The 12,351-nt window shown below is 39.6% G+C and overlaps 2 protein-coding genes across 3 annotated transcripts in view; one reads left to right on the plus strand and one right to left on the minus strand.

The window, feature by feature from the left end:
• Window positions 1-12,351, minus strand: part of LOC136780933 (nucleolysin TIAR) — a 439,848-nt gene that overhangs the window by 424,942 nt on the left and 2,555 nt on the right. The window contains exon 1 of one of the 2 annotated variants that reach the window (XM_066739549.1): window positions 10,754-10,933. The exons of the other annotated variant lie outside the window; for it this stretch is intronic. The gene's annotated coding sequence lies outside the window, so the exon portion shown is untranslated. Of the gene's footprint in view, window positions 1-10,753; window positions 10,934-12,351 lie in introns of those variants that run through there. 2 annotated transcript variants of the gene reach the window in all.
• LOC136780934 (probable G-protein coupled receptor No18) overlaps window positions 1-12,351 on the plus strand; it is a 70,368-nt gene that overhangs the window by 2,677 nt on the left and 55,340 nt on the right. The window lies entirely within an intron of this gene.

Consider the following 12,351-nt stretch of genomic DNA (forward strand, 5'->3'; position numbering starts at 1 on the left):
TCCAGGAATTTTATCTGTCTCGCGTCGGATAGCTCGCGTTTCGTGCAGGGGTAAAAGAGGGCTCTCGCTGCTGTAAGACTGACTGAGATAAGACAAGACTGGCGTGGAGTTCGTCCGTCACTACAGCGAAATTCCATTGCCAATCTCTGAAGGAATCTTTGGTATCTCGGCAACTTCTCTGCTCCAGAAGAGGCTTCCAACGAGAGTACCGCATCCCTGCCAGCCTTCTCCAAAGACCCGCCAGGGTCAGCCACGTACGTAGATTATACAACTGACAATCATCCAAACTCTCTCTTGCTCGCCCTTATAAACCGATCATTTTCATTTTTCTGTGCTAGATAATTGACTAATACACTTAGTACAAAAATCATAATGTGATTCGAATCAGTCTTCATTTGAATAATTACAGCTATATAAATATGATACTTTGCTTTAATAAATGGTTGATCCAGTTGAATCAAAACTATTTGAATATAATTAAATTGAAACCATTAAACTCATCATAACATCAAATAAATATTTCATTGTTAATATACAAATGCTTTTATTCTGTGTGTATTATATTAATAATTTGTCACATCACTATCGACTAAAAATATATAGAGCTGCTTGTTTATTCTTTGTGCCCCTGTAACTTCTTTTCACAAAAAAGCTTTCACGTAGAGTACAGTAAAAAATCTCACCATAATTTAAATCAGCCAAGTATAGATTTACGATAAACGACGGTCATACAAACTTCTATGAATAATCCATAAATAAAATGATAGTCTTTTAAGAAAAAAGTTTTATTCCAATCAAATGATTTTTTTTTTCTCAGTGTAACATGAAATATTTTTGAAAAATATAAAGCAATTAAATTATGTATCACTATTTTTAATCAGATTTCCTAAACAATAATGTTCGAGTGAAAATAAGATCCCTAGCGTCTCGATAAAATTATTTTAATCTGTTAATAAGAAGACGCATTGAAAATCCTGCAGGAAAATATACGAGCATCGTTTCACATTGTAGAGTGGCCAGTGGTCGAGGCTCAGGGTTGGGGATTTTACACTGGGCTCAGTTATTCCGGTAATTAAGGCTGGCGGTCCATAAGTACCACGTGTGCAGTCCTGAAAGACCACGGGAGTTTATTACAAAGGCACATACTATATGTATATATACATATATATAGCATATAGCATATATGGTCGCTGAGTCGACGACAATCGTGCACACAGCTTTCGAGTATTCGAGTTATTTTCACGGATGATGAATACCTGGAAAACTATTCGGATCGTTTGTAAAACGCGATTCGTCGATACAGCAATTCCCATAGCGATGACAGGGGGATAACTAACTTTTTCACGCGGTTTGTTATATTGCTTTTCAATGTCGTTTCTACGGCTGATAGATCGCTGGCAAAAGCTCGCGGCTCTTGATGGATTCCCTCTATTCTCTTTGCAATAATTCCATGCCCGGCATCCTCATCGATCCATATACATATATGTATATAGACAAACGCGCAAATATATAGTATATTTTATACCTCGCCTTATTTGGGCCAGCACTTGATCACCCCTCCCCCCCCCCCCCACTCTTTCCCCCTCTCTCTGCCATGTCGATAATGTATCGCTGCTTTGTCTGAAATGATAAATAACAGCGTGTTTCGCGATGACGCCGGGGGACGTGTACATTTGTCTGGCAGCTCTCGCGAATTATTTTCCACAGCCTTTTCCAATATTCGTGAATATTATTCGTAAACGACGCGACGTTTCTATTACCGTGCTGAAAATAGTCGCGCGCGTGATTGATGATAATTATACTAGAACCCCCCTTGAATCCCTCTCGCTTCTACCTTTTGTCTATTACGACAAATTAGTTTTAACGCAATCCGACTCGCGTCGACAATAGTAATCAGCGAATAATTAATTAATAACGAACGATCTCCGTGCGGCATAACTCTCCAAGTAATTTAACTGCGCACCGGTAAACACGAAATGCTTTTAGAATTGGTTTCAATTACACGAAAACCATCTGGCCCGGGGACGGGGTCGTCGGGACCGGAAGTTCCGCAAGTTTAAAGCTTGGTCACGTATCCGGTAACTTTTGTTGCGCGTGGAAAATAACCATATTTCTTCCGATAAGCCGAAGCGAAACGTGGTTGCGTATCTTTTCGCGGCGAGAACCCACCGAATTAATTGTCGTGTTTGCGTTTCCTGTGCATAGTAAACAAAAGGAGAGAGCCAAGTGTCGGATCGTTTCATCGATCCGCCTGGTCCAGCCCGTGTTCATCCATTTGGCCCAACAAATTTTTTCAAGCCAACTTTATTGGTCTTGGCAATTCGATGCTTATTTTCTCCTGGAATTCTCTTAATTTAACACTAGTCGTACTAGCTTATAGTGTAATGAAAGTATAATGTACATATCGTGTATGTACTACTTAAACAAACCCGGAACGTGGACATAATGATGATTCATTTATTCCCATAACTAAAGAAAGTTAACAATATTCTCCATAGGACAGTTTAGAACTCCTTTTTATTTACACTCGGAGAAGTTTTATTGAAAAAATTGATACATCTCTTATATTTACAAAGATATATAAATGTCACTATAAAACACGTGCAATTTATGTCGTAATTATTTGCTGCCAGTTTTACGAAGTACACACTTTTTGCTTTGTCGAAGTTCGTGTTAGGTGTCGATCAACAGTGGCATTCCTGTTGATTTGGAGAACAAAGGAGGCGAATCGAGCGCAGAGAGGAGGAATTGGAGTAAAAAGGAGAGAGAGTGGAGAGGAAAAATCATCCTGATGCACGTGTCGTCGTCGGCCCGTGCAATAAACGATAAATCGGTTGAACGGAAACATAAAGGGGTGAAATAAAAAAAGCCTGTAGAGTATATTTGGAAAGAAGCCAGATTGGTGGGACGACTTTTGCGCGAAAAGATTTCTCGTTTACCTTCCAGCCTCCCTTTCCAACACCTGGCCAGGCCTCTTTATCAAACCACCCTTATCTTTGGAATAAAACTAAAATTACGCGGTTTATTGAATCCTGCACTCCCTATTTTTATCCGCAATCCACACCACCTTGCTATTACTTACTTTTAAAAATCTTTCCAGAGACTATCGAGTTTGTAAGAGTCTTCTACAATTATCAACGTAGTTTTCCCCCTTGGATTTCCTCTTGGTCTATTTTTTTTCCCGCGTATTTCGTAACCTCTGCATGCGCTCGCTTTCGTACCAGCTGTCACCTAAGTCTATATAGTTTTCCGATCCCACTCGTAAATTGCGCCGCCGCAAATAGTTCATAAATAAAACTCGAGTTCCCTTGCGGTTTTTTTTTTTTTTTTTAGTCAGAGCCCATAACGCCGAAATAAGCTGCTTGCCTTCCCCACTTCGTGCTTCTTACGGCACTTTTCAGATTTGTTGCCTCGCCCGTCTTTATTTATGTATTCGCATTTTCCTTTGCATCAAGCTCCGTACTCTCTTGTATACTCTACACGCTTAACCTGCCTTGATGTATACGAGTATCACTTTAATTCAAAATTACACCTATAGATCAATTACAAAATTCTCCTTCGTTCATCATTAATCGAAAAAATGAATTGTTTTCGTGGTAAACACCTGATTTCTTGGACAATGTTATTTTTCATGAGATATTTCTGCAGGATTAGCATTATTTTCTTTTGTATAGACCACTTTTTGCTTCTTCTCACGTGTACTGTATATTCTACACATAGAATTCCATGATTGCTTCGATTGAAAATTATCTTTCCCAAATCAATGGCAAAATTCATCTCTATCCATTCTTCGTCATGTCAATGGGAGAAATAAATTCTGGTCCTTAGGCATTTCACGCTTCTCGGTCGATCCCTTAAAATATCGCTTATCAATGCCGATACTTTCCTGCGAAATAATCTTATCTGATCGTCGTTCATATCTTCCAAATCTGGCAGTAAGCTTAATAGAAACTGTCTTTTGGGATTTTCTATCTGTCGTTTCTTCTCTTTCAAATACGACATTAAACATCCATCTACATCGGTCATATCCGTTTCTTCCGGCATATCCTGCCATTCGTCGCCGTCCACTTCATCCTTCGAAGAGGCAATTTTAAGCCTCGAATTTAGCAATAACGCTCTAAGAAAATTCAAGCGATGCCATGGGAATTTTCTCGCCAAATTTTCATCCCCCCTGCCGAGTACGAACGTCGCGTAATCCTCCAGCAAAAGATCCCAGCAAATTTTGCAGTTTTCCACTGAAAGGAACGGAAAGTAAAAATTGTAGATGGGCAAAAATAAAGTGGATTCGCTATGGACGATTGCAATATTTACCGTCGTCGTTCAATTGTCTCGCTACATTTTTCCAAGCCTTATCCATCAAGATTTTCTTACCGTGTTCGGATAAACTCTTATCGTACAAATACGGATATTTCCTTATGATGCTTATTAAACGAAGCTTATATTTTTTACTAGGCTTTGCCATTTCTCCTGCTTTTTCAGCATCGTCTCTCGATCGTTACTGACTATCGATGAGTCTCCCTTCTCTCGATAAGAGATCAATTTTTCATTATCGCGATAAGCAGACTGCCTTGAGATAAGTGATAAGATTCGAGAAAAAAAATAATCTAAAAGAGAGAGAGAGAGAGAGAGAAAAAAAGACTGGACACACATATCGGATATTTATATCGAAGAAATTCGTTTGGTGCTGAAAATAAACTTTCTTCTTTTTTCTCTCGGCACACATTCGGATTTCTCGCGTTCTTTGCCGTCGTGAACGATTAATGCAAATTTTATTACTGGTCCACGCGCGGTCACGTATATGCCGGAGTGCAATAACTTGGCCTGTCGTTGTCGTTCGCAAGCTGTGACTCCTGACGCGATTAGAATTAATTAATTATGGCGCGTTGATTTTTAACGATAATCGCCCTCTGCTGATGCATCTCGCGGCTTACGTCCTTTTGATTGCCCGTAACGCAACCAGTAGTAGCCTTTTTTTCACGAGGGCTCGCGTGATTCTTAATAAACGCAAAAAAAAGAACGTTAAAAAAAATTGTCAGAGAAAGCAGAGAAAGAGAGCGAGAGACAGCATATTGAAGTAATACGTTGGAAGCTGGGTAAATGTTTTTAGCATAATCTAAAATGGCGCGAAGAGGTAGGAGAGATTTTCGAGCATCCTGGTAGCTTCCGGCCCGAGGCAAAAAGGTCGACGCTTCGAGGAATCGTAGCTTAACGTTGAGTTAAACGGTGAGAGTCGTTGCCTCGGGTGTGGCGCGGCGGATGAAGTGAAAAGTGTGGAAAAGGTGCGGGGAAGGAGAATCAGGGAAGAAGAAACCGGAAAAGAAGGGGGAGGGGAGAGACGTTCACGAAAGTCCAGCCAACAACTTTCTCGGCCTCGAAACAGGTTCTTCTTCTTCCTTGATGTCGTGTCTGCTCGTGTGTGCTTGACCTTGAGATATCGATTTGATCCAGAATCGAGTAAGAGAGCTGCCTGATTTCGTACGAGAGGAAAGCAAAGCCGAAAACACGAGAGCCATACCCCCTCCTCCTCTTCTAACGTGGAGAAAGTCTCGAATCTCATCCGAGACTTTAATAATTAGGCTGAGGAATTTTTTCGTCTCGTTTCAATCGAGTTTTGATTTTTCATCAAAAAGTTAAATGGCAAAAAAATTACGTAAATAGCGCTGCATCTAATTCCATCAATTGCAAGATGGCAATTATTACCAGCTTTAAAAAGAATTTTTCAACAATCACCACGTAAAAACATTAAACTTGCTGATATCACATCTTAATATTTATAATGTTAGTCAAATTATAAACATTACAGGGTGATATTAATAAAATATAATTACTCTACACTGTAGGGCTAAAAAATTGTCTTTAAAACCGGTAATGATTGTCATTTTGCGATTGACAGGTGTTGCTACAGTGCATAATTCATGTGGTTTTTTTATTTACTTTATTTCATGTCGTTTCATGTACCCAAAGATATAATAAAAGCTTCTAAATTATTGCCAATGTTTAAGTTGAAATTCATCAAATCTGACAATATACACTGCTGCTAAGGTTCGAGGAATCGTTATCCAGGAACTTTCTAGAAAACAAAATTGTTAAGATTTATTTGCATGGCATTCGCTAAAACCTCTGTATAATCCATCTTTCAACTGTAGATTCGTGAACGAAGCTGGGCCTTGAACTTTCGCTGAACGTTCCACTGACTCCCATAACCTCGCGCTCTCCAGCTAGATTTGCCGAAATTATTATACTATCCCTCGGCATCTTTCTTCTTCTCATTTTCTCTCCATCGGAATATTTCCGTGGCGATATATGATTTCTCGAAAATTTCGATCCGCTGTGGAGAAGTAAAAGTTGGCGTGGGACGATAAATAAATAGCGATCGCGAGTAGACGTGCACGTTCTGAGCAGTAAAAATGCAAAATCCTGATTCAGGATACACCGACATAAACCTGGATTCTGAAATCCTGCCGTAAAAAGGGCTGTCACTGCGTTAGAGCCCACTCTCGCTTCATGCACCTACGTCAGGAATAGGATATATGTATAAAATTCACTTCATCCAATGTACCCTGCACCGTTTTTCGTTTTATAATAAGCAAATTTTCTCGTAAAACAGCTTTATTCGGACGAATCGTTTGACTTGGTGAGGTAAGTGACAGTGGTTGTGAGCTAGTGGAAAAATCTATATTTTTCCATGAGTATGAGCTGCGAGGGATTGTCATTTTGACTGGTTCTTTATTCTTGGCAAATCAAATTATTGGTTTATATAGGTATTGCTAGAGAATTTTCATGCTGTGCTAGGTAATACGGAATATTCTAAAAAATATTTTAGAATAAAAAGTGAAAAAAAGTTGTAGTTATATATAGAACTGTTTTTAATGGTGGTAATTAATATAATAGAAGCACGTGTCTGTAGTTCTACCAGTAAATTTATACATTGGCAGATAAGCATTAATGATCATTGACAATTGTACATCTCTACATTTGGTTGACTCAGGTTTTAGGATAACGCTATACTCTTCGTGTGGAAGCGCGTCTTCTGGAACGAAGAAGTTACAGACGCTTAAAATGAAACAAACAATTTTACTTAGGGGAGACCGGGGCTAGTTGACTCATGAGTTATGAGGTTAGTTGACTAATCGCTCATAATTGCACTATTATGCACTATAAAAGTATCACGATCTCGCGTATTTATATATTTTGTTATTAGAGTCATTGTTAGAAATGGTTTCTATATAGTAATCACTAATTATCTTGAGATTGAGTGTAATTTATAAAAAAAAATCTACGGTAAAACTTAATACGTAAATATATATGAATAGCTCTAATGTTATACAACTCAATAAAATATATATCCTGTAAGTTTAGTACAGGAAAATTTACGTAAATTTAGTCAATTAACCCCAGTCTCACCTGCTTTCAATCGAGAATTGATAGTTTTAAATTTACAGAAATATTTCATTCAATATTGCTAAAATTTACTATTACACCGTAAGAGATATATATTTTTTAATAATATTTTCCCTAGATTATATACTTAAAGCATGATTAGATCAGGTAATATTGGTATTTATGGTTTACCAATCTTAATTGTTGGAATAACTGTGGACAGTGTGAAATCCAACCTTCAGTCTGGACCACTGGCTACTCTACATTCCACACACCGTATATTATACGACATTATTCGGACTTCAAAATTTTCAACATTTCTGCCTCTAATAATAGTTTGAAATTTCATAGACAGCTAGATTAAGAAATTTCCAGAGTTGTTTGAAAATATATATATATATGTATATACTTTGACTGGAACGTTGTTCTCGAAGTGGTAACTTGGTAACTGTTGATTGGAGAAGACGGTGAAACTGGAGATCCTCAGGGAGATCCAACCGTGTCAGTTGTTGACGAAGGCGATGCGACGTATCGGCGGTCACCACACGACCTCGTCTTGTTGGATTCCTGCCAAAACCGAGACATCACCTGCCAACCTACTTGTAGTCCAATGCTGTCACTACCAGATGCAATATTGCCATAGTATAATTATATATTGTAACCCAGAACAAACCGATTACGTCAATTAACTCGAAATTTCTTCGCAGAAAAATTCCTCAGACATATGCCAAAAGTCCACAATCTCCCTTACTCAATTGCTATTTGCAAAACTCTCGAATTCCCTGAACATTTAACGCGGCAAAAAAATTGTGTTCTTCGCATTTGCATCATAAATCCTACACGCATTTCTCCAACTTTCTACACGAATCATATGATTTGGTCTGTTGTGTGTGTGTATGTGTGTGTGTGGGGGGGGGGGGGGTGGGCACGCGCCACTGTTGCCTATTCACCGGAAATATATAGAGTGACACTCTCCTAAATCAAACTCAACAATAACTCCCTTTCTGCATCTCTAACCCTGCAACGCGAGTTGGCCCATTCGCACGGATCACTGGAGCTTCACCGGGGAAAGTGCAGTGGGCAACTTGCCCGGGAACTCGATTCTCAAAAATGAAGCCTCGCTCCGCTGAAGTTTCCACCCCCGCAACGTGGAGACTGTATACTGAAACTATCTTTAACGAAAAAAGGGGGAAAAGAATGAATAAAAATAATGGAGGAAAAAGAGAATTGAGAATAGTAGGGAAAATATTAACGTGGGAAGCTTGGATTACACCGAGAGTGAGTTTGAGGGTGCAAATACAATCTGGTATTAAGGAATAAGAGAGCAGGATTATTTATGGGAAAATCCGATACGTGTTAGGAACACTTGCGCCCGGATTGAGCTGGCCACTCTGCGCTATAGTACGGTTGGGAGGCGAAACTTCCAATCGAAATTCACGACACTCTCCCGCTTTGTCATTTCGGACGTTAACCCTTGCTATTATCGATCCAACCCGGTAGGATGGAGAGATCTCGCAAGGATACTCGAGTAGATTAGGGGTGAAAGGGGAATCGTGGATCTTTCTCGAGCAAGCAGATATAATACAGAGTCGTTCGAGGTATACGGGAATAGATAAGGTAAGGTACGGTAAGGGGGATGAAATAATTAGAGGAGGAAAATAGAAGAGGGAAGGGAAGTGTAAATTCGTCCTTACTATTCCTTCGGGCCTTTCAATAATTTCTCCGGGTGTGTGCACGTGGACAAATAATTTAAGGAGCAGTAGTAGAAAAGGGGTGATGGGTAAGATATTCTCAGCTTTTACCATTCATTTTCTACACTTTCTATAATTTGTCTATGTGTGGAACAATAATATAGGGGAGTAATTAAGAGAGAAGAAAAGACCTTATACACCAGTCTTCGGAATCCTTTTAATAATTTGCTTGTGTTCGGGCTCGAATAATTTGATCATGAAGAGGAAAAGGGAAAGAGGAGGTAGGTGTAAAATAATCGTTATATCTATGCAGAGGTATCGCGGAGCTCGGAATATCGAGGAACCGATACTTTCTCCTTCCATTTTCGCGTTACCACCCCTTCCAGGCCTTTCAACCCTCTCGCTAGGCGCCGCGTCGTCGAATCACACTGGTACAACCACCTCTCGTCCTCGAAATTGCATTTCACCCCACTGTCGCGCCTCGTTTGCTCGAATGCGCCAAGCTTTTCGGAAACGCTTTAATTCCAAGGCGCTGCGTGCTTCTATTAATTCGAATTACACCCAGACTTCGCTTTAAACCCCTTTCTACCTTTGCCACCCCTGTCTCATTCTCCCTGTGCCCCTAAAAACGTTGTACTCGTGTTCTCCCGTAGAATCGCGAAAGTCCTGGAGATGATAAGCACGCGTGACTGTCCCGAAAAATATCGAGTCACCAACCTTATACGCAACTGCACAAGCAGAGCTAATAATAGTTTCAGTTGACTGGAATTTTGGTGATTTGAAAAATTGGGAGAGGAGCTTGATAGAGAGCGCATTGAAAACGACGAGAAAAAAAGAAAGGAGAAGCAGGTAAATACGATATATCAAAGCCACGCATTTTCCTGTGGTACCATTTTATATTGGCAGACGTTGAAAAGCTCAGTCTGTAAATCAACAAAAAGCGATCGCCACTGGTTTACACGATGCACGATTTATCGCCTAACCCCCTACGTGTTTCCTTTTTTCACCGCAACTATTTTTTTTCTCCCCATTGGGTAACGTGCTTCGACGATAAAAAAAGAAGCTTGAAAAAACTAAGGCAGCGTCATTTTTTATATGACCGGGTCAATTTTTATGGTCCTTTCGTCGAGTCTCGTAGGTATCTCCTCTCAAATTGGATAAGTAAGTCGATAGACAGGAGAGAGAGAGAGAGAGAGGGAGAGAGAGCGGCGAGTGGAAGATGGGGTCGTTTCAGAGGCTTTTACGCGATAACGCGTAATGCGCAAAGACTTTTCTCTCCTGGAGGAATGATTTTCGCGAGAAAAGCGCGACTCATAAATCCGTCCTGGCACCGGTGGGTGAGCCACTCGTGCAGCACAGGAGTTTATAGCTAATAAACGCAAATACCTGCGGCGCGCTGCTTATGCGGAATACATAAAATATTGATACGCATTAACTGTCAGAACGATACCGTCGTCGACGAAACCGCCATGTAGCAAGTACCAAGCTGAATAACGATTTTAATAGCCAAGACTCTCGTACGAGCTTGGATAAGTGTGCGGATAAGCACACGCGCACCATTCATACTTGATAAAGCGTATAACCATTGTTCTAGCCTCTCGCTCCACTAAAATCCATTTTCATCGCGTATCTTTATCGCCCAATTCAAACAATTAATAAAATACTTAATTATACTCACTTACCTCTAACACAGATTTTCTTCAAAATTATCCATTTCGTCACTCGCCTATATGTTGCAGAAATTTATAGTGGATACTCGGCAAACAAGTGGCATTTTTTTGTACATTTAACCGCGTTTGTTTCTAAAAAGTCATTACATAGAGATGATACGAGGGAAATGTGAAAATAGACTGACAGGTACGAATGGCACCGAGTGTTTGTCCACTAATCTCCTTGAAACCTCTACAAGCCTTCGCTTATACTTGTGACACAGTGACAAACTGTACTTGTGAAGGTTTACGAACTCGATGTATACCTTTATATGCTACGTGTATCTATGTATAGTATATTCTATGTGTGAATGTGTATGTGTGTGTGGTATACCAGCTTCAAAATGCTCTCCAACGCCGAATTGTATCTGCCACTAAAATAGAACAGATCTTTGCCAGAGTGTGCCTAATTAATTATCTTCTTGCCAGTAGCGACTGTCGTCGCTGAAATTTTTGCACCGTCGTAAGAGACGATACTCTAGGTGGGAGTGTGATCATTTTTCTACAGAGAGGATCTTTTTTTTTTTTTTTTTTAAGTAGAGCAGGTTTCATAATAAACTTTATTGATACATTACATGATTGCATTAAACATAAGAGGATTCGGTTGGATTATAGTGTCTTGATCCTGTGTGATCCTAGAAGGAGCGATTTTTATTCATTTCTGATTGCACACCAAGCAAAGAAAATATAGAAAATATAGAAAATAGAGAAAGAGAAAGAGAAAGAGAGAGAGAGAGAGAGAGAGAGAGAGAGAGAAAAGAGAGCTTACCGGTAAATTAACGCGATAACGAAGAAAACATTTCCATCAGATTTTTCTACGACTGTTTCTTGGTCCAGGAGGTGAAATAGTGTACAAAAAAAGAAAAAAAAAAGAAAAAACAAGTGCGAAGTTTGAAAAATGAGAGAAATGATATACCTTGGGAAACTCGACTGTCCATTATCCTCCATGATGGTCGGATTATTTGTAGCGTGAGGTAAGGAAACGACGAGGAGAGGATGAGACGAGAATGCGTGACGAGTAGTATACGAAAACTGGAAGAAAGCACAAGTGTGCTAAGCTGCACGAAACTGCGAATGACCGAAGAAACTCTGTAGAGTATACTCTGTGGTGCATGCAATCCACGAATACGAAAAACTGCTATAGCAATAACAAGTAATAGCTTATACTATATATATATATATATACATATATATATATACATATGCCATACGTTGAACTATTGAATAAAAATTGGCCCAGCAAGTAAAATTCACACAGAAAACTAATCCAGTGTAAATATATGACACAATACCTGATGAGATATAATGCGAAAAATGCGTAGAAAGAAACTCAATATTTCTAACGAGAGAATCAAGGAGAAAAGTGTACAAACCTTTAGCTCAGCGCCTTCCGCACGCTGCTGTCTCTTTCTTTCTCATTCACAGTCTGAAAATAGTATTCCATCTTTGAGAGAAAAACTCTACGCGCTTTTCGTTTTTGCATGCTGCGGAAGCCCTATTAAGAGCGGTTTATGCTTTGCGATTGAAACGTAGCAATGCGGCCCTTTGACGCAAATTTTCCTATCCAACTT

This window comes from Prorops nasuta, unplaced genomic scaffold (assembly GCF_024137725.1).
Source record: "Prorops nasuta isolate Cenicafe-Biocafe unplaced genomic scaffold, Cenicafe_Pnas_1.2 PNAS00021, whole genome shotgun sequence".
NCBI lineage: Eukaryota > Metazoa > Arthropoda > Insecta > Hymenoptera > Bethylidae > Prorops > Prorops nasuta.